Source organism: Melospiza georgiana, chromosome 9 (genome assembly GCF_028018845.1).
Source record: "Melospiza georgiana isolate bMelGeo1 chromosome 9, bMelGeo1.pri, whole genome shotgun sequence".
NCBI lineage: Eukaryota > Metazoa > Chordata > Aves > Passeriformes > Passerellidae > Melospiza > Melospiza georgiana.
This window is the reverse complement of record NC_080438.1, coordinates 8,310,874-8,331,927: the sequence shown is the minus strand read 5'-3', so window position 1 is coordinate 8,331,927 and position 21,054 is coordinate 8,310,874. Positions and strand designations below refer to the sequence as shown.

The 21,054-nt window shown below is 46.4% G+C and overlaps 1 protein-coding gene across 1 annotated transcript in view; it reads right to left on the bottom strand.

The window, feature by feature from the left end:
- The window catches only part of COLGALT2 (collagen beta(1-O)galactosyltransferase 2), a 46,948-nt gene that overhangs the window by 17,879 nt on the left and 8,015 nt on the right, over positions 1-21,054 (bottom strand). The gene's annotated exons all lie outside the window — the stretch shown is intronic.

Below are 21,054 nucleotides of genomic sequence, written 5' to 3'. Positions count from 1 at the left end.
TTTTCAGTTTGTGCAACAGGAACATAGCATTCCCATGGGGTCTAGCCTGCTTTAAAGTAAAAAAGAACCAAGAACTTGGATTTTCAGTTTATTTATAGTCAAAAATCACAATCACTTAAGGCCAGGAGGTTTATTTGTTGAATATTTATTCATGTCTGCTGAAACAATAAATAGTGAAAGTTCAGCAAGTGTTAGAGGCTGGTTCCTGTGTCATGAACTGCTCTCCTGTGACAGAGCAAGGCTGGGCTTAGTCAGGGCTCCAGGGTTTGCTTTAGTCCAGGACCCAGGCTCAGGCTGCACTGTAGATCTGGTTTGCAATGACGTTCAGACTGGACTAGAAAAGTCTCAGTGCTGACTTGGTGTAAGTCCAGCTTGCTCCATGTGTTTCATGGATGAAGCTATCCCCTGGAGCCCATCTTCACACACCTCCTTGGGCTCCCACAACCACCACTCTGCTTTCCTCCCACGTTCCAGCTGCACAGTCAGCCAACAGCTCCAGAATTCCTAAAATACCAGAGACCTGGGGAATGGCTTCATGTTCATGGTTGTCACTGGAGCTGCAGTGGCACCAAGAAGGTGGCACTGGGGCCACAACACAACTGGACATCACACAAACGAGGCCAAGAGGAGGGTGGCCACCCTGGGAATGCTGCAGCTCATTCCACAACATCCTCTTGTCCAGGTCCAGACCAGCCTTAAGGACCATGGAGACCCTTTAAAGTCAGCACACAGCTCTCACAGAGTCAGGTCCATGTGCCTCTTCCCCTCAGCAAGCCTCATACCTTTCTTTCTAACCTCATCCCAGTCCTTCTAACCTCACAGACTCAGTGGGGACATGTGAAGGGATTTGCTCCAGTCTGGGCAGGGAAAGGGGAAGCTCCAGCTGCATACATGTCAAACTAATCTCAGCCTGGAGATCCTTCTCCATTCAACTTTGTGCACACACAAGCCCAAAATGGGGAGCTGTTTGCAGGGCTGTGCAATAGAAACCCAGAGCTCTCAAATGAAACACAAATTTCTGTGACAACATGAAAATGTAGAGTGGTCCATACTCAGACAAAAGGGTTACCATGATGGAAAGCTGCCTCCTCAGTTGCTCAGAGTTGCTACACAAAGCCCAAATCTCTGACTAGCAGAAGAAACCCTGAAGTTGAATGGCAGTGACTGGCAGAGTCAGAGGAAGACCTCTGCCTCCCAAAGCACAACAAGGGGGATGAAGGATGCTCTTCCCATCACACCTGGAATATTCCATCCTGCTCCTGGAAGGGCAGCAGGCCCTTGACAAGATTCACCCTGGATGACACCATCAGCCAACATCCTCCAGCCAGAAGCAAGATGAGCAAATGGGAGCTGAAGGGATCTCTAGATCTACCTACAAGCAATCTGCTGGAAGAAAATGGCATTTTCCAACCCAAACCATTCCATCATTCTATGACTGTAGTGCCCAGGCTGTCCTGGTGATACATGGAAGGCAAATCCACATCCCAGCAGACCTCTCAAAGGCAGGGATCAGCCAAGGCTCTGGCACAAAGGAGGGACAGCTCTCTCCAGGACTATCCACCCAGCAGCATTTCTAAGCCCAGAAGTCCTCAAAGGCAACAAAGTCTGTTCCACCCTGGATGAAACACACCCTATGACTAGCAGTTTGGCAAACCTTTGTTCTTCCAGCTTTCAGCTCAAAAAACCCAACAAAAAAGACCCAAATCAAACCCTCCAAAACTCCAAACAACCCAAGCCATTACAAAAGCAATTATCATTATTAGTTACAGAATAATTAATTAGAGATCAAACAGTATCAGCACTGACTCCTTTTGTAGTATCTGAACCAGTTCACCTTTCCCCCTCCAGAAAAAAATAGCAGCTCTGGTGTTTCTGGTGTTTGCAACAGCACTGTGTGGAAAAACAGGCACAGACTTTATTTTTCCCTCTTTTTTTTTTTTTTTTTGTAATGTCAATCCCTGCTCAAGAAAAACAAGCTAATTAAAGTGTGAGCAGGACTTCTCACTGGAAGCAAGAGCTGCTCAAGCCCTGAGAGGCACATCAGGACACTCCACATCATAAACACTTCTTCTATAGCACTCTGTAGCATTTCAAGAAGCCAAGTACACAGCTAAGACTTCAGTTTAGTGGTGAGAACACGTCACACAAGAGATGCTACCACCTCTGCCCACCTGCCTGTGCTGGAAAAGGGTTTTTACTCCATCCTCTTATCCTTACTGGTCCATGATCTGCACTGGACAGGACGAAGAGAGTGGATCACTGTAACCCAGCTCCACTCAGCTCACAGGAGCATGGCTTGTCCACATGGCCCTTAGACTAAGGCACTGCCTGGATTTTGGGTGTATTTTCTGAAAGCAAGCTGGTGAGCACAGCACCATTATCTGTGTGGGAGTCTATCAGCAATACTGTTGAGCTGGCACCAGGTTCAAATCCTGTTTTTTGAGTGGATCAGCAACACCATTTTCAAGAGCTGATTAAAAACATCTAGGATTTAATTAAAAAAAAAAAAAAAGTCCCCTATAAGATTTACAACCTAAAGCCTGTGCAACACAACCAGGGAAAAATAGAGGAAAAAATTCCAATTCCTCCCACTCTTTTCAGAAAAGAAAGTTTAATAAATAGACCAGAACATACCTCCAGATGGACACCTCTATTCCAGTAACATGGCAGCTTTTTCCACTCAGATTTAAACCCATTTCCAATAAACAGAAGTTACATTTTTGAAAAGTTTCAGTGAGTGAGAATGTTGGTAGAGGGGCTTATGTTGACAGACCTACAACCACTCCAATATTGACTTTGGCTTTAAAAGGAGTTGTACCATGGACTCAAGCCCTCATTGTTCCTGCTCAGCAAAGTACCCCTCCCAAAAAAACTCATGGATCATGCACAGTGGAAAATCAAAGCACAATGTTAAGCAACTCCTGTTTTAATTAAGTAATGTGAGCAGCAGCACACGCAGAAAACAGCTCCTTTTACAAACTGCTCATATTTTTAGCTTGATAATGTCTCCGCAAATTATGTTTGCGAGGGGGAGTTAATTTAGGCTTTGATGGTTGCTCTCCTCTTTTCCTCCCCAAAACGGGAATTAAAAATAACAATCCCCCTTTTTCACTTCTTCACACTCCGGCCTGTTCTCCCAAGCTATTTAATTCATTTACCTCAGGCACTGGGTCAGAGGAGAAAATTTTCACCTTCACCATCTGTATAGGAAAAATACTAGAGGACAAAATGCATCCTGTGTGCTGCTGGCTTGTCAAGAGTATGGGGATATGCTGAGACACAGCTGAGGCAAACTCCACAGCCAGGGCCCTGCAGTAATTTTCCTACTGAATTCAACATTTACCACCTTCTCCCTTCAGCAAACAGGGTGGGAAGGACAGCTTCAAACAGGGGTCAGTGCTTCACTGTCAAGCAGTGCAGAGCTGAGTCAGGACTGGCTGGAGGCAGCCAGCTTTCAAAAACAAAAGCTGTAAGGAGCTTTTCTCCTTTTCCCTTTCCCTTTTTGTCAGGGTTTGAGGAGGGTATTGGGCTCACCCTTTCTGGCTGTGAGAGCCAAATCTGCACACCCAGGTTCCAGTGGGCCCTTCCCATCACTCTGCTGAGAGCACACAAAGGATGGCAGTGCTGATGCTGGGGTTGCACTGAAAATGGGTCACAGGAGGAGGATACAGGCCACTTCCAGGGCCCCTGCTGCTTGCAGAACTAAGTTGCAAATGCAACCAAATTCCAGGAAGCCCTAGGGATATCCATTTGAGAAGAACCATCTCCCTTGGTTCCTCTCTGCCTGCAGCCAGGGGTTCAACTCACCCTCAAGGCCTGCTAGGGGATGGGGTCCAATATTGAGTTCCACTGAAGCAAGAGCCATAGGGTGGCCATGTGCCCTAAACCCACAGGGTCTCCTCCACAGCAAAGCCCAAAGTCAATGGAAAGCCTGTCAGGAGATCATTCCTAACAACTGTAACACAGAAACTGGGGACAAAACACCAGTACCTGCCTTGGCCATTTTCCTGAGAGCTGAGCACCAATAAACCATTCAGAGAGGATACAGCTCACACCAAGTGAAGGAGGAAGCACATTTCTGTGTGCTCTGTTCCACAACTTGTGCTAACAGAGGTGCTCAGATACTCCAGGACAAAGCTCAGCCCTCAGAGCAGGACTCAGCATCTTCCTGAGTATCACCAGTGGGGTATTGGGTACAGACAAAGGTGATACAGAGACTCCACCATCAGAAGGCATGAAAAACACCTTATTATTAGAAATCCACCTTTCTTATATAAACAATGGTGGACCTAAGACCTGATTGGCCTTTAGGAATCTTCTCTCACCTATTGGTCAAGAAGGGACAACTCCTTGTAAACATCTGTGGCAAACAGATATTGCCTGCCAGGTGCAGAGATTGGGATAATAATTGTTTAATTCTTTCTCTGAACTTTCTCACAGATTCCCAGGAAAATCCTGGGAGAGCTATGCCTCTCTCTGTTCAGAGGATATGTGGTCACCACACCTGAGCCCCTCCTGAGCCCAGCCAGCAGCAACAGGCACTGCATGGAGGGTTCCCCCAGTGCTCTGGGGAGACTCCAGGGATTTCAGACCCCAGAACACTGGAAAAATCCACACCACTTCATCCAGCCACTATTAATAATTTACTCCAGCAGCCCCATGTTTTTTACCACAACACTAATGACACACAATGCACAGAGCACAGGATGGGAATTTTAACCTCTGAATTTAGATCCTGCATAAAAACCTTTGGCTTTCAATCTCTTGAGGCAGCCCAAGAGCCCAGCTCCTGGTCTGAGCTCCTGTCACCCAGGCTGCCCTGCTCAGGCTGGGTGTGAGATCAGCCTGGCCAAAAATAACTGAAAAAGCGGAGTCCAGCCACAGAGCCCTAATATGAGTCAAACATAAATTTGGATTTAGTTTTCCCAAAACAAGTGGTAAATAAAGTAACAGACTAGTCATTTCTCCCTGCTCTTTTTGTCTGAAAGCTGCCAGGCTTAGAAAACCAAGTCAAAATATAACCTCCCCCCGAAGTGGCATTTTCCACTGGGAGCCAGGGACGAATTACCTTGACCAGGAACAGTGCACCAGAAGAGACTGCAAGAGAAGGGATGGATCCTAAAGAGGAAGGAAAAAAATTCAAAACAAGACAGAAGCAAAACACTTCTGAAGCACAGTAAGAGGGACTTAATTCCAGCTGTGAAAATGTCTGTTCTTACCACAGATTAAGTCCCTGGAAGCATCCAAAGCCAGGCTGGACAGGGCTTGGAGCAGCCTGGTCTAGTGGAAGGTGTGGCAGTGGGTGGGACAAGATAGCTTTAAGGTCCCTTCCAACCCAAACCATTTGTTTACTCTGTTGTATAATTTTAAATGGAGTTACTGTGAACTACTCTGTGCTCTCCTGCCCAGGATCATCTCAAAAAAGCAACAAATCAAGCAGGGCTCCCTGTATCCTTCCAAACACTCCCCCTGCCTGCACACGGCAGGCAGATATGGCTCCTGCTCACCCAGCAGAGACCAGACTCAGATAACAGATGATTTTCAGGTCTGCCAGCCCTGCCTCACATCTGTGAATTTGACACTCAGATCTCCCAGGTACCCATGGGATCAGGGATAACACACCAACAATGTAGTCCAGAGATTCTGGACAGATCCAAACCATCTAAATCACTTATTTTAGCCCAACTATGCTCACACACTTCATAAACAGAGCCTGAACATTCAGCCCAAGTTCAAAGAACTGCTTAAGCATTTAAATAAGTTGCCAAAATTCTAATGTATGTATAAGACTTTTTGGCTTTGTAGGGACTTGGCATTTGTTCCAGGCTTTCCTTAATTAAGGACAGACTTTTGGAAATACCTTATTTTGTTTTTTATTTTAACTTGGTCCCCAGGCCACCTGGGCCCAGATGGGTGGCAGGGATCTGCGTGGGAGCGTGGAACCAGCAACAGGAGCAGTGCAGCTCCCCAGGCTGGGCAGCTGGACAAGAACAGGACCTCAGAGCACAGGAATGCAGCACACAGGGCTCCCCTCGAACTCCTTCCCAGTGCCCTTCAGCAGCTGTGGATAATGGATTGTGCTGGCAGCAGCACTGATTTTAAAACCTTCAGTGATCTTCCAAGTCCAAGTGAATGACTCACAGATGTATGTGTGTACATACTTCTGTGCACACCAGGATCTGGGCTCTTTCCATGCTACCTCAAGAAATCACTCACTTTCCTGTCCCTCACTCCCCACAACAGAATCATGGAATCCCAGAATGATTTGGGTTGGAAGGGACCTTAAAGCCCATCCCATTCCACCTCCTGCCATGGGCAGGGACACCTTCCATGATCCCAAATTGCTCCAAGCCCTGTCCAACCTGGCCTTGGACACTGCCAGGGATCCAGGGGCAGCCACAGCTTCTCTGGGCACCCTGTAACAAGGCCTTATCACCCTCACTGCAAAAAACTTCTTCCTTGTATCTAATCTAAATCAACCCTTCTGGCTCCCTGATGCCAAAGTCAACAGCTTCCCTACCATCCATGCAATGGGAATTCTCTTGCAATGCAAAGGAGGTTCTTGCTGCTTCAATCCCAAGTCCTCCCTCTATCTTTAGTTCTCCCCATGCTTTAAAGCTGCTAAGCTTTAAAGAAACAAAACCCAGCTGCATCTTGTGAGTATTTCCAAGCAGACTTGGCTTCAAGGGAACAAGGCCCCTAGGGGAAGCCCAGGAAATCCCATACATGCAGGACCAGGGTAGTGACTGGCCTCTGGGATCAATTGTTCAAAGGAGGAATTAATTGCAACAGTTGTGTAATTTCTGAAAGGATAGCTTAATCCCAGCAACTAACTCAGACACAGCTGATGCAGCTGTTTGAGATTAATGTAAGTGTGTAAGCCACTGGGAAAGAACACGGGGATTTAGAAATATTCTTGTCTCCGCTAACAAAAAAATTGATGGGTTTCATATTTAGGTGCTCAGCAACACTGATTATTCCATGGTCACATTGAATATGAGCCTGTAACACATTGCCAAGCGTCCCCAAAACAGAAACACCTGAAAAGCTCTGGCCTCTGCACGAAGCCTGCAGATACAGCAATGCTAAGAGCCCAGAGCCTGCCTCACCCCTGGTGAGAACACTCACACCATGGACCACCAGTCACCCGGCAGGGAGGGAAACACAGACCCAAATCTTTTTGTGGCTTACTTTTTTAATTTATGGACATTTTTTCCCCCCAGAAAAAGTCAGAAGCTTGCCCTACAAGTACCAGTAAGCACCCAGTGCTCACTGTCTCCCTCTAATGCCTCTCTGTCCCACACCACCCAACAAGAGCTTTCACCAGCTCTACACAGAACCACTGAACAGTTTGGGCTGGAAGGGACCTAGAACTCATCCCATCCCATGGGCAGGGACACCTTCCACTGGTCCAGGTTGCTCCAAGCCCCATCCAGAGACAAACAGGACTGGCTGAACATAACCAAGTTATCTGGGTGATCCTGGTATGTTCCATTCCTCCCAGCTGTGTAAGGATGTGCCCTTCCAGGAAAGACATTTTTAAGAACTCTTGACTTAAATGAAATATGACTTCATTACTAATCAGTTTTCATTCTAAACATCCTACAGGACCAAAGGTAATTTCAGCACACAGAAACACACTCTTGCTGGAATACTGTGTGATTAAATGACTACAAACAAGTGATTTTTCATCTCTTGTCCAGTGCTGGCTGAAAGAAACACTATAAGAAATGAGGGAATGAAAATGGAATATTTCAATTCACATTATTAATTAGGAATTCAAGCAGCAATAAGAAACACAGTGAGCTAATGCTCAACTTCTTTTACCAACTGAGAATCTGCTCTGTGATCTGGAAACGGGCAGGATGTTTTGTGTGACACTGGAGAGCTTCACACAGTAACTGACCCTTTCATGTGAAAATTTTGCTGATAGGCAACAATAAAGCCATTCTTCAGAAAAGCTGTCAGACAGCTTTTCTTTGAGGCCATCATAAACCTAAAATAACAGAATAAGAGAACAGGAAGAATAGCTCAATGAGTGCCAGCAACAGTGTTCTCTGAGATGAAGCCCAAATTTAGCATTTGGAGAAGAGGTCCAAAATTTGGAGTAGAGAAATATAAGAATAGGCCATAAACTGCTCATCCTACAAACAAAGTGGCAAAAGATGCTTGGCTATCCAAAGGGATTCTTTTTGCCTCTGGAGAGAGAAAAAAGGCTATGTTTAGATGGGTAGGAGATGCTCAAAGTTTAACAGTTAATGAAGACCAACACTACTCCATATTTTCACATCAGACTCCTTGGAACTTTCAAACTTTATCCACAGCTTGATGCAAAGGTCACTGAAACAGAGATTTTTTTTCCCCTGCACAACTCTTCAGAACACAACTCACAGTCTCCAGCCCACCAGCAGGGCTGAGGGAAGCCCTTCACTCAGTAATTCACTATTTTTTTAGAAGGCTTTCAACAACCCTGCCCTGTGCAGACCCTGCAACAGGACTGCCCCCCCAACAGGTCTGATTGAGGTCAGCTCTGAACTTGGAGCAGATCTCCATGCACACTCCGTGCCTCCCCAGTGGACCAGGAATTCCTTTGCTGTCGCTGCAGGCTGAAAAGGACTGCCAGCAGGACAAGAGCAGCCAGCCCTGCAGAGCTGTCTGCAGCAGGCTGCTACCTGCCTGCATACTCAGGTGCACACAGACATCCTGAAGAAACCTCAACAGTAAAGCATTCGGTGTGTGCGTGAGGATTCCTGAAAAAATGTGGCACAAATGCTGGGAGACACCTTCCAGCTCAGCAGGGCTGGATGTGTGCATCCAGGGGTACACTCACTGAATGACAGCTTGAAAAACGCCACCTTTGCAGTCATGCTGCAGGAGTCCACACCAGACCTGCAGAGCTGACTGTGGCAGCTCATGCTTTTCTACACCAACCTCTGAGAAGCCTCCTTTGACCAACACAGACTATGCTGAGTTTGAAGGGACCCTCAGGATCATCCAGCCCAACCCTGTCCCTGCACAGACACCCCAACAATCCCACCCTGTGCATCCCTGGCAGCATTGTCCAAATCCTCCTGGAGCTCTGGCAGCCTTGGGGCTGTGCCCATTCCCTGGGGAGCCTGGGCAGTGCCAGCACCCTCTGGGGAAGAACCTTTCCTGATCTCCAGCCTGACCCTGCTCTGGCACAGCTCCAGCCATTTCCCCACTCCTGGTCCCAGAGAGTGAAGAGATCAGTACTTGCTCCTCCTCTGCCCCTTGTGAGCTGTACAGTCAGAGAAAGCTGAAGCTCACACCAGTGTGTGTCCATTCCACCAGAATAACCATCTGCCCTTGCCCACAAAGGCCTGGAAAAGGGGAGTTAGAGGCAGGAAGGAAGTCTGGACTCAGACAGGGTCCCACACTCAGGGCTGCTCTAATGCAGCAGCCTCAGCACTGAGTCACCCAGTGCAATACCAGCAATGCATCCCAGGAGCATCCCAGCAACTCCCAGCAGGCTGGGACAGGTTCTGAGCACTCCTGGGGCACACAGGACAATGAGCCCAGTGCCAAGCATTATATTCCTAATGTCCACCCTATGGAAAAGTCTAAGTATGGGAGACAGCAAGTCAAATTGGAGGACATTTGGCTGAAGGACTCTTGGCCCTGTGTGCAAGCTGTCCCCCAAGAGAATGGGGTGCCAGCCCTGGGCTCCCCCCTCTGCTGGCAGCACACACACAGGGATGTCTGCCCACACCTCCCCTGCTCCAGCGCCAGGGCTGCTCTCAGAAATGAGCCTGGCCAAGCCCACACTGCTCACAATCCCCTGGCTAATTTGCACTCAGAAATATGACTCTGCACTTCTCCATGAAAGGGCTCAGTGTCTGGGCATGGACAGGGCTGCAGCCGGAGCATGCGCCCGATGAACGGATTGCTGCAGACACATGGAGAAATCCCAGCGCCGCTGTCAGCATGCACACACGGCTGCTGTCACTCCAACAGCTCCTTCTGCCTGCTCTCACACAGGGAGCCATGACAAGTTTAAAGGTTTGGACCCCGAGAGAGAGCTCCGGACTTGCCTTGCACAGGCAAAAGCATTTACAACAATTTAAGCTTCTTTTTTTCACTGCTTTTCAGGAAAACTCTTTCCACCACAAGGATCTGCAATGCTCCCACCAGGAACGGATAATACAGAACACAGACCAGCCCAAGCCCAATTAGGCAGGGTAATTCCATCCCTGCCCCTAGAGCTGATTACCCTCAGGGTGTGTTGTACCAGCTATCTTACTTACCAATGTTGCCCAGAGTTGTGGCTGCACCATCCCTGAAAGCGTCCAAGGCCAGGCTGGATAGGGCTTGGAGCAACCTGGGATCATAGAAGGTGTCCCTGCCCATGGCAGGGGGTGGGACTGGATGGGCTTAAAGGTCAACTCAAACCCTTCTGTGATTCTGTGATTACAGAAGCAGACAAAGTCAGCGAGACTTTTTCCAAAGGAATTCAACCTCAGGGTAGCTTGAGAGCAGTAGTTTTCAAACTGTGATCAACAGATGTCTGCGAAGTATTTCTAGTTTGCTTGTGAAAGGTAATAAAAGAAATCTATCACACCCAAGTTAAAGTTTGCTATGCTGCACAGGAAAAACACGTTGGGTTTACGCTCAGCTGACGGAATACCATTCCCCTTTCAGTGCTGCTGGAAGGGTCAGAGCCAAACCCTCCCCAGGACCCAGACCGCCTGCTAAAACCTCACTGTGTGATCCCCAGCACTGTCTCAGCAGGCAGCACAATGGGCTGTCTGTGCACCCAGAAACTCATGGAGCTTTAGACACTAAGAATAACTTCAGTTTATTCTTACAGAGCAAGATAACAGGGCCAAGGCTGGCACAGGCACATCATAAACACTGCTGCTCTCCTCAGCCGGCTGTGAATTACTGGCTGCTTGCAGGAAATCTGGGCAACGCAAGGATGATAAAATCCCAGGTGTTTATAACATGTAGTACAGACACAGAGGAATAGAAACAGAAGTAAATTTCTTGACTATTTCTTCTACAGCTTCTGTACAAGCAAGTCAGTTACCTTTGGGATGAAAAATGTTAGCAAAGAATCTGCTTTCAAAATACAGTCATGAGGTACAGCAAAAAAAGTCAACCATGGAGCTGTAACAAATGGTTCTCGAGGAGAAGAGCTGCCATGTTTTACATCTTGTATCTCCCAAGGGACCCAGGCACTGCCCCAGATCACAGCAAGCCTGCAGGCAGGCTGGCCTTCCTCCTCTTCTGAGCCCCAGGGCTGTCCCAAGGGGCAGCCAACCCCTCTGCTGCACAGGGGCTTTCCAACATGATCCCCTGGGCTGGTTAATTCAGCATCACAGGACAAGAATCACAGAAAGAACCTCTGGAGGTCATCGTGCCCCCCTTCCCTTAGCAGGGCCACCAAGAGCAGGCGGCTCAGAGTCATGTCTGACTCAAAATCATGTTGGCTTTTGAATTCTTCCAAGGATGGAGACTCCTTTCTCTAGTGACCAGTGACAGGACATGGGAAAATAGAGTGAAGCTGCATCACAGGGGTGTCACTGAAACAGGCTCCCCAGGGAAGTCATGTCACCAACCCTGTCTGAGTTCAAGGAGGTTCTCAGTGAAGGTCTTTGTCGTGCAGTTTAGTTTTAGGTAACACTGAGGAGCAAGGAGTGGGACTTATGGGTCTCCTCCAGCTCAAGATATTCTGTAATTCCATTCCGTAATTGTGTTTCTGCAGGGATCAGTCAAGTCTGCAGGCAAGGGCAAGGTTATCCTCACTTTTACAGCCAGACCACTGTGACCATTAAGTCTTTTCCAATCTTAAAGATTCTATGATTCAAAGTTTTGCCTAGAGCACAGCATGAGGCGAGGCAAGGAGTGGGACTGATCTGTCCGTGGCCAGCCCAAGAGCAAAGACACAAGAACAGGCTGCTAGAAACCAGGAGAAATCCTGGTCCAAGAGCTCCAGGTGAATGCTGGGGAGAGCACAGCTCCACAGCTCAGACATGGATCCTCACCTCCAACACAGCTTCCAGGTGCCATCTTACAGGATGGCAAGTCACACCACAGCCAGTGAGAGATCTGCATTATTGATCCCACTGAACACTGTCACCTGCTGAGGCTCCTTCTTAAGTCACTCAGGTGTGTGGCTAAGTGCAAAGCCATAGAATTCCTAAATGGTTTGGGCTGGAAAGGGCCTTAAAGCCCATCCAGTGCCACACCCTGCCATGGGCAGGGACACCTTCCACTATCCCAGGTTGCTTCAAGCCCCATCTACCCTGGCCTTTCAAGAATTCACAGAGCTAACACCTCTCTCCAGCAAAGGAGAATTTCTGCTTTACAAACGCTTCTCAATCTGGCCCACAGTATCAAAAACTTCAAAACACAGCAGCAAAAGTTAGCCATATAGCAGATGCCCCTGGAAATAGAGGCATTAACTCCACCCACACTCTCTCCAAGTTCATCCAAAGATATCCAAGGTGCTGCAGCTGGTGGGAGCTACCTGAAGGAAGCTAATATTGTCCACAAAACACATATCCCAGGATGCTGCTGCCTGCCATATGGTCAGGAAATGAAAGGAGACGATGAGTGCAGGTCAGGACAATCTGTCTTTAAGTCAAGGCATATGCACTAGCTTTGCAGTTTGCATTAATATTAAAAAGAACCATACAGAAAAGGCAATGCAAGAAAAGTAAAAATAAATAAATCAAATGTTCAGCATGGTTCCAACTGGTTTGTCACTGCCTCTGAATGATAAAATGGCAAATGGCTGCTGAGCTGTCACCTCTACAGCAGGGAAGAGGTTTTCCCAATTCACAGGACAACCACAGGAGGAGACACTTTGGGAGGCAGGCTGACATTCTGGTGGAGCACACCTACAAAAAGAGCAGGAGAAAGACTTGGGACAAGGGCCTGGAGTGACAGGAGTCAGGGAATGGCTTCCCACTGTCAGAGGGAAGGGACAGATGGGATATTGGGAAGGAATTGTGAGGGTGGTGAGGCCCTGGCACAGGGTGCCCAGAGAAGCTGTGGCTGCCCCTGGATGGCTGGAAGTGTCACAGGCCAGGCTGGAGAGGCCATAGAGAAACCTGGGACAGTGGAAAGTGTCCCTGTCTGCGGCAGGGGATGGGACTGGATGAGCTTTATGGTCACTTTCTGTGATCTTAAACAATACTGTATTCAGCAGCCAGGCTTTAGGGACTGATTCATGCTCCCTTAGTGGACCTAATTAACTCAGACCCTGCTTCCAAGCACTTCAATGCCTGCGGGAAGCTCAGGCTCTTCACCCCATCCCGTCTTCACTGCATTGTCAAACTGAGTTTGGTGTTTGGGGCCTGACCCTCCCTCTGTGTCCACCTAGCAAGGAATTTGCAGCCCCTCCTCTTCATCACTGCACGGAGCACGGCCCCCCACCACCCAAGCAGGCAGAGGCTGTGCAAGGCACCAGCCAGGGTGATGCCCAGGGTGCAGTTTGTTATACTTGTCACACTCCACAAAGTGGCACAGCCAGAGGATAAAGCACCTGAGTTAGTCACAGACTCAGAAATATCAGATTTTTGCCTTTTCAAGGATCATCAGAACTTCAGAGAACACCCACGAAAAGTAACCCAGACAGAAATCAAAAACTCATTTAACCTCCCATAACCTGTGATCAAGGAAGCAGCAACAAAAAAGCAGAACTGAAGTGCCAGCCCTGGAGATCTGACCAGCTCTTCCCTCTCAGAATCAGCAATTTAATAACCCAACCAAAGCACCATCCCTGAGAACCCACAAGACACACCCACAATACAGAGTATTTAACAACATCAGACCAGACATTTCCCCTGCTCCACTGCAAATTCACAGCACACAAACACAGCAGGTTTCATTACTCTCTCCCTGGCACAGGCTTCCCTTGGCATAAAGGAATTTAAGCCAAACTTTGCTTTCACCAACACTAAACTAACACTTACAGTCATCAGTGAGTTATTTTAGAGTTAGACTTTGCTGAAGCCAGCATGGAACTTGAGACTTCATAATTTTTGCCCAATTTTCCTCAAGTAGCCAGTTCCCCTGGAAAACAGAGGTTCTCTGAATTGCATGGAATGGTACACTGCTTGAAAATAAATGGATTACATCATATTTGCTGGCAAATGCCTGAAAATGTTTTATACATAATTAAGAGAATAGAAAAACAACTACTGCAGCCAAGCAGGGAAAAATATATTCAACATTTACAGATGAAGTAGGGAGTTTTCCTGGATGTAATTTTGTCCATCCTATTTCCGATGAAGAAACAGCTGAAAAGGTGACAACCTCATATGCTGACAGGATTCTGAATAAGGGGAGAGGGAAAACACAACAAACACCATTCTGCTAGGATGAAATAATGAATTCATCAACTAAAATCTTCTGAAGTTTCTCCTGACAGATTTTACAGTGTTCCTGCTTTGAATGGCTGGGTGTGCCCATCTGCAATGTACCCCTGGGAATGGGTGATGTGAATCACAGGGGTCAGAGGCCATGCCCAAAACCCACAGCAAGGGTCTCAACCCTGCACTGAGGCAGCACTGTAGCTTCATTTTGCAGAGAGAGAAAAAAACCCAAAAAGATTAATGGATTTTCCCAAGTCACCAAAAAAAGGAGTGGGTGTCAGGGCTGGGAATAATAAAATAAGCTAACATTCCTTCCAAAATATACACTGAAATAAATGTCAGATATTCAGCTTTTGTAGAGCAGTTTACTTAGTGCATTCACAGAGTACTTGTCAGACTAGTGATAAATTTGTGGCCAATATCAAGAACAACTTTTCCTCTGTGTTGCTTTTAAGAAACTCTCACAAACTCACAGACAAAATCTCTCTTCCCATCCAAGTATTTTGCCTCCAGCACTGAAAAAAAAACCACTCTGGGTTTTTTGATGTGAAGTCCCTGATTTTTAGGGTTTAGAGTTTTAAAGCAGTGAAATACTAGTACTGGAGAGAAGAAAAAAAATTAAAAACGAAGTATTTCTACTTTAAAATTCCAAATACTTTGGGCTTGCTAAAATTTCTGGATCTGAATCTCTTCCATTTGTGATCTCATGTTTCACTCAGGGATACAGAAACTCACAGGGCCTCTCCTATGGACACACATGTGCTGCACACATGGCTGCTGTGGGGTCAGCACACAGGACACACTACAGATGCCAGGCTCAGAACACACTGTCTCTTGGAAAAGACTGACTGGACTCAAAATGATGGAAAACTGGTGCTGTGCTGATGGCTGACTTAATGCTAAAGAGAAGAAAAAGAAAAACAGTGAGGTCTTAACCCTAATCTTGAAAGCTAAAGGCTCTGCAGCCCTCTCTAAGTAATGCTGCACATTTCCCATCCCCAGCTAAGGAAACTGGATCATGGAATCAGAGGTACACTTGGTGGATGGGATTGCTTCTTCTGCACACCACAACATCACAATGCTCCCTTCTGCTGGTCTGTTCTCTTTGTGTGGATTTCAGGAGCAGTCACTGGAGAGGGACAAATGCCAGGGAGCATCCACTGAACCAGGCAAATCTCTGGGAGAGCCAAGCACTGAAGGCTGCATCAGCAAGTGAGGTGTGGAGAAGAATGCAAGTGCACAGTTTATATCTTAAAGGTTTAATCCTGACCACAAACGCACAGTTTGAGGATAGGTAGTTTTTCCCCCATCACTGGATGTAAATAAAGAGAGGAAATGGGCACTTAGGTCTTTTAGTAGCCAGTTCCTAGGAAATTGGGTAACTGGAAGCCCTGAAAAATGCACATGTGCCTTTATTCTGCAGAGCATGGCTCCTAACCACGCTGTTTTCCAACGGGAAAGATTCCCATCTTAGCTCTCCCCATGCCAGGGGATGAAGTGCATGAGATAAAGCTCATTCCAGCCCCAGCAGGTGTTGGACTTGTCTGGTCCCTCAGGGGACAGGGACATGTCAGGGACATGCTCTGGCCCAGGAGCCTCACACGCATCGCAGCACTTGTCCAGCAGCATTCCCAGGCCTGGACATCTCAGATCCCTGGGGCTCTCAGGCAATTGCAAAGGCTGGAAAACTGAATTTTTGGAATACCTCAGCACAAGGCATTGCTGTGGGAGGAATGAAAGAGCAGAGAATGTCCAGCTTCAAGGAACCCACAGTCCCTCTGCTGAGCATGCAGGAATCCAGTCCCAGGCTCTCCCTTTCCAAGGGTAAACACCATCCTAACCCCAACCCCAGCACTGCACAGGGAATAGCAGATAACATGCCACAACTTCTTAGATACTAGAAAATATGCACCCACAGACAAAATAACATGACTGTCTCTGAAGGCTTTGGGGTTTACACAGAGATGTGAGGTACCAGCAGATAAACTGAAACCTAATGGCTTGCTTTATTTGCTGAAGCTATCAAGTTTCTTGGGAGTTGTGTTCAATAGATCATTAAATCTGATCTACTGCACAGTGAAGGCAAAGCGTCAGCTAATGGTTCCATATGGAATTCAAAGATTTAGCATCACCTGCTTGACTCAAAAAACCCAACAAAACAAAAAACCCACAAAAAAAGACCTCCCAAAAAACAACCCAAACAAAAAACTCACTGAAAAAAAAGCTCACCAAACCCCAACCCAAACAAAAAACCTCCCAGCACTTAAAAAAAAATATTTTCATCTGAAACCATCTCAGATCCTTCTTCTAAAGCCTTTCAAATAATTCCTCAATAGCTCCATCTCAAATCCATACAATAGCAGCAACTGATGTGCAACATCAGCTTGCAAGGGAACACCTGATATATGACAGAAATAGAGGCCACTAGAGGGATTCCTTAAATACATGAAATAAAGACAGTTCATGGAAAAACTGAGAGGCTGGTTCTGTCTCCTTTGAGAAACCATTCTGCTCTCAAACTTCTGCCAGTTTATCAGTGGCTGCAGTTGGGTAGAACTCTGGTTTTAAAGAGTTTCATTAACCTCTTCAGCTCATGCAACTCAGTATGAGATCTAATGAGCTGAAATCTAGGGTTTTGGGCTCTTTATTTTGGTTTCTTCCAAGTATGTTCTGAATTTCTGTGCCAGCATAGAACTTGAAGAAATATACCTCTGTTGGGTCAGCAGACCTGGAATAAATACATTTAGCTGAGGAAAGGCTGGAGGTTTGGTCCAGCTGTGTGTCCAAACTATTGGAACCAGATGTTTTCCTTAACCTCTGGGCTATCCCAATGGTGTCCTTGTAGTACCCAACAAGCCCCACATCTGCAGGTCAGCTTTGACAGGCGGGCAATTCCTGCACCATCATTTCTCCTTGGAGATCTCACTCTATTGGAGAGATAAAAGACTGAAGCACATTTCTCCTCATCAGACCTCTGTGGGACACTGGCTTTATTCTGGCTGTCACCTGTCATTCTGAGCCACATGCTCCATGAGCAACAAGTTCTGCACCTTGCAAAAGTGCAACAGAGCAAACCTGGAGGTGACTGAAGCTCTCCACAGGCAGAATCAACCAACATGAACCGCTGAGTGTAGAAAATAAACTCTTGTTTAGGCCCAGCCTAGCCCTGAACACATATTCTTCCTCTTAAATCTGCACCACATCTACAAAGACTGGCTCATCCAAAAATCCAGATGGGAAGTTTGTAGGCATGGCTGCTGGAAGCACCACTGACAGCAGCTCAATTCCTGCTCTGTGAAACAGAGCTTCCTTCAAGGCTCAGGTATTAGCCAAAAAAACCTGGCAGCAGCCTTCGTTTGTATTAAGTCAGAGCAGAGTTCTGCCAGCAGACAGCCATGAGCTCACTAGTCTGAAAAGACATCTCATTGACAAGAGTTTTTGTGGAAGCAATAACTTGTTTGTGTGAGAAATAAAGGGAGAAGGGGGAGAGAGTGTATGTTAGGAGTGATAAAACATGTATCACAAACACACTCAGTAACTTAATTTCCATTTAAAATTCCATATGGTAATTTCCATTTAAATCCTGCTTCAAGTAAAAAAATTGAACTTAAAAGAAATCATAAATTAAGAGACAGTATTTAGCACCAGTGACATTTTCATATTCCAGTCACACACACTGAACTTATTTCAGAACGGTGTTTTGAAAAATGAGTGCAACCATAGTCTCTGACAGCCAAAGCCGGAGGAAGAAAATATTTGAGGAGGCAAAAGACCCAAGAGCAATTATTATTCTCTACCAACCAGTTTAGAGGAGGCTGGATAGGCTCCTCCAAACCCATGGAGCCCATCTCAGAGACAAATAAATGGAAACTCCATCCAGCTCTTGCTACTGAAGGAGCACATATCATCAGGAGCAAACACCGGCAGCATCCAGAGCCTGATTCATGGGAGTGAGTCAAGTCATGCTAAGGGAGTCAGACTGGGAAAAATGAGCACAGTACTGGGCTGCTGCTCTGTTGTTGCAGGAACTGGTTGTGCTAAACCAGATACAAATGGCACAGAGCACATGCAGTGCCTGGTCCCTACCAGCAGCTGGCTTTTCTAAACCTCCAGGGCCTGAATAACCTGCTCATATCTCAGTCTACAGCAGCTTGGAGCTCCCAGCCCCAAACCTCCCCTAAGCTGTCCTGTGTAGCAAAAGGGACAGAAAGGATTCATCTCTACCAACATCCCACTCCCATCTGAAAGTGCTGAAGGAGCTGGAGCCAAGCCAAAGTAGAGAAGCTGTGGAGTTCCAGGCACTGAAAGTGCAGAACTCTGGCTAAAGGACTGACAGAAACCCTCTGCACACACTGAGAGAGAAAAATGCCACCCAGCCAAAACACCAATCTGCTTCCCAACTCTGCCAGCACGCAGAATCCACCAGAAAATTAACATCTCCAAATCTTACTCCTCACCACAACCCTCTAAGGAACCCCAGCCCAGTCCAGGAGCATCCCAAGGCCATGTCAGACACTCCACTGTCAGCCCTTTTCTCCATCTGTAGGATCTGCAGAAGCGACTGGAGCTCTCAAAGTCTTCCCACTCCCAAGCCCTAACCTCCCTTTAATCCCTCGGGCAGCAAGGGATCCTGTCCAGAACACAGGAGGTTATCCAACCTTGCTCCCTACTGACACCACCGCTCCTCCTGACTTTGTAAGCCTGTACAACCCACCAGTAAAACAGATCCTTGGATATTTAGATTTCCAAACCTGAAAGCTATTCCAGCTATTTCTCCCACTGGTAATTCTAGCCAACTGTAGCCAATAATTAAGGAGCAATAAAATGCAGGCCAGTGGTTCCTGAAGACACTAGAACTCCTTTTAATCCTTCTGTTTACAGAAAACAGAAAGAGCTTGCCTTTTACTGTTTTTCCAAAATGAAAACATAAATCTTTACCCTAATTATGCAGTCCCTATGCTAACATATTTTAATGTCTTTTTTAAATTAAGATTTTTGTTAGTCTAGTATAGTGACTTTTGCACATAACTGCTATGCTTTTCACTGAACTGTAAATATTTTTGCCTTTGTCTTTATGAGTTATGGTGCTAATTACAAGTTCTGGTTAGACTAAAGGAATGTATTTGTTGTCTTCATTGTAAGAAAAAGCATTTGCAAGAGTAAGAACACACCCTCAATGAACCACAAGGGAGGCTCCCAGCATTAAGGACACACTCTGGGACACCCCAAGGAAAAGGCAAAACAGCTCCCTGGAGCAGTGCAGCCAAGCACAGAGCTCAGCACCTGCTCTGGAAACATGTCTCCATCTCACTCACACACTTCGTTTTTCTGGTTCTCTTTTTGATGCAAAGAGGGTGTAACATTCCTGCTTCCTCACAAAGACTGGGTATGATTGATGGACAGAGAAGAGTCTTGCTGCAAAGCTTCACTGGTCATGTTCCTCTTTGCCTCCTAGACACAAACTGTGGGGACAGAACAGACCTCTGGCAGCTTCTCCTGTCCAAAATCACATGTGCTAGCTGACATCTTCTTATGACTTGCCTGAAGCAGGCTTTTGGTTAGTTAATGATACCGCAGTCCAGCTACAGGACTTAAGTTCACTTGGCTGAAGTCTGGTAGGGAATAATTTACATGTTTGAGCTAAAAACCAGAGGAAAAAAAAATCAACCAACCAACCAAAAGAAAAACCCAAAACCCCAACAAAGGGTTTGCATTTGTCAAGAGTCTTAATCTGACAATTCACAATTAGCAGTTCAAAGTGGGAATGCTGGAAAACAGCCTTTTTCTCTAATCCTGAAATGGTTTGGGTGAAAAGGATCCTTTAAATGTCACCCAGTCCAACCTCCCTGCAATGAAGAGAGAATCTTCAACCAGACCAGGTTGCTCAGAGCCCCATCCAACCCGACCTTGAATTTTCACAAGCACCTTATAAGAATGACTGAAAGTACTGAGGAAATAACTCAACTAACAACCTCAAATTCTCATTCTAGCCCCACAGGTACAACACAGCACCCATTTTAAGAGCAGATGCTGAGCTGCTAACTGAAGGTTCTGACCTGCTAACTGAAGAGATAAGCACCTGCTATCAGCTTCAGGATATAAACTAACCCTTCACAGGTAATACAGCCTCACTGTTGCCACTGGGCAAAGTTCAAACCAGGCTGCAGCCGCACATAACCTTCCCTGTGCAGAGAGATCAAAGTGCAAAACCAAGCAAGCAACCCTTTCAGAATCAAGGGAAGCCTGTGCTCTGTGTGAGGAAAGGAGAGGAAAAGCATAATTATAAATAATGTTTTCTTCCTTACAGAAAAAAAATCTTTTAAGAAACAAAACAAAAATCCAACAAAAAAATTCCCTTCTGGAGCTGAAGTCTTACAAAACTAATGTGAGAAAGCTTCAATGAGGCCTACCATGGCATTGTAGTGCCACATGGACTCCCACCATCTTATGCTTCAGCATAAATTTAGATCTTCATGAGCTCCAGGGGGACAGCCTCAAAATCCTGCTCCAGATCAAGATCTGCTTATCTTTATAGCATGTGTGTAATTCCTATCAGTCCATCCATACAGAATGAAATAGCTGGAAAATCTCTTTATTCCATGTATTACAGCCACACAAAGATCTCATCAACATCTATGTTTTAACAGACCCCTGGAAAAACAGCAAGGACAGACTTTGGTGAGGGCATATTCCCAAAACAACATTATCATCT